Genomic DNA, 2,089 nt, shown 5'->3' with positions numbered 1-2,089 from the left:
AGAAACCCTTCCTCAAGAAATAAGGGAGGAGCATCAAGTGATGGTTATTAACCCTACAAAATCATCTTCCGGATTAATAACCTCCATAACTTTATCTGCTAAAATATTATTAGCAAAAAAGGGTTGTGTTTGTTTACAGGTGAATTGAGCAATTGTAACTTCTTTATGTATTTTTGTTTTTTTGTTGCTCACTAATCCATATGTATTTTGATCCTATCTTTTTTTTTTGCAGGAAACTATCTTGCTTAACAAATCAAATTACTGCTTACAATTGTTTATGGTAAATCTTTGCACTTTTTCTTTGTTGGGTTTTATGTTTTAATGGCAATTATGAAGATATAATGAGTTTTGCCGCTACCCTATCTTATTATATGTGTTTACAAATGGTGTATCATTATTAATCTTTCTTTAATTACTTGTTTACTATAGTGGTTTTTTTAAAATGATTATGCCAAAAGGTGAGAATTTGAGGATTGTAATTGTGATTTCAATAGATCTATTGTTAAATGTGTTTGCTTATGAGTGGCTTACATAAGCTGTCTGATGTGTTCTATGATGATATGATATGATTATTTGAAACCCTATATGTTTGTTTTAAACTGGATATGCTAATTTTTGTTATTAGATGTTGCTCTCTGGTGTGTTTTTCTATATAACCTAGCTATCTGATGTGTCTGGATGATATGATTACTTGAAATTGAAACCATATGTTTGTTTATGCTTTTTTTGTTATGATAATTTTTTGATACAAATCAAGATTGTTTGTTATTTGTTGTGATGAGACTATGCTGGTGATGTTTGATCTGAATATTATCTAAATTTCATCAGACAATTATCTTTGTTATAATTTCATTCATTTCCAACTAGTTGAGATTGCGGCTTTGGGAGTAACCATTTTTAGCTTAATTTGCAATGGAGAAAATTGCAGAGTCCAAATCGTGTTTGTTCATTTAGTAAAACATTAGCAATTGTTCATTTTAGTTTGGCAATGCTAGATATTTCTCTCAAAATACTAATTTGTTGTTTGTAACAAATTATCACAAAGTTGTTGGCGTCTGATTTTCTGAAATGGTATTATTGTTTTGCTTCAATTCAGTTGCATACTTTTAGGCAGATTGATTCAACTCATGTACTTTTTATGCTTCTCCTGTATTCTTGTTTGGTATTTTCTGGTAGTAATTCATTGCATTTGTAATGACTATATTATATGGGTATTTTAAATGTTTGATCAACACCGAATGAATTTAAATCCATTGAACATCTTAATCTATTTCCATTGTTTCCAAGTAAAGAGAGCGAATTATGAGATGAGCATTTTTGAGGATTATATATGTGCTATGTTGCACCGAAACTGAATTTGAAACGAAATGCTGAAATGCTAAGGAATAAGAGTTCAACATAGTATATAAAAATGTAACTTGCAGGAAAAGAAAAATGTCTCCGTCGTACAGGAAATGGAAGGATGATTTGAGCCATGTTAGGAATTCAATTCTTACGTTTACTGGCTTTTTAGATGCTTAATTAATTCCGATTTAGGAAAACTTATGCGCAATAATGAGTGATTCATCAGAGAAAGAGAAAAGAATTCTTGTTAGAATATTTTAGATTCCATTGAGACAAGATGAAGATAATAATTAATTTATTTATTAGAAAACAGATGAAGAAATTAATTCTGTTTTTATGGTTGTTTCGTCTTAGATCTACATGTTATAGCCATAAACTGGAGACCTTTTTTGCTTAATTTGAAAAAGTTTGAGACTGATGTCGGTTGAAGTTGATATGTTCCCGTACATGATGAAATCTATTTCGATCGAGGGCATTTTTTAAAAGCAAATGCCTTTATGTGGATGTCTTAGATTATCCATTTGTTTTATTATAATTAAAACCGCATCCTGCTTTTAGATCGTGATCCTTATTTTTGCATCCTGTCTGTAGTTAGTAGAAATCCAAAGCAAGGAGATTCAGATGGCGATGATTGCTCAAAGATTTTTTTTCTAAAAAAGATGGACGCAGCAATGGAGATTCAGATGCTCCATCATCTGGTTGCTGCAAGAAGAAATGGTGGTCATCCAGCTTTAATGTCCAATCA

General features: G+C 30.8%; 1 long non-coding RNA gene across 1 annotated transcript; it reads left to right on the top strand.

The window, feature by feature from the left end:
- LOC136235398 (uncharacterized) lies at positions 1-2,089 on the top strand. Its single transcript, XR_010691789.1, has 3 exons — positions 1-139; positions 233-280; positions 1,936-2,089. It is a non-coding gene; the product is annotated as an uncharacterized lncRNA (long non-coding RNA).

Source organism: Euphorbia lathyris, chromosome 7 (genome assembly GCF_963576675.1).
Source record: "Euphorbia lathyris chromosome 7, ddEupLath1.1, whole genome shotgun sequence".
In the NCBI taxonomy this organism is placed as follows: domain Eukaryota; kingdom Viridiplantae; phylum Streptophyta; class Magnoliopsida; order Malpighiales; family Euphorbiaceae; genus Euphorbia; species Euphorbia lathyris.
This window is presented reverse-complemented; position numbering and strand designations above follow the sequence as displayed.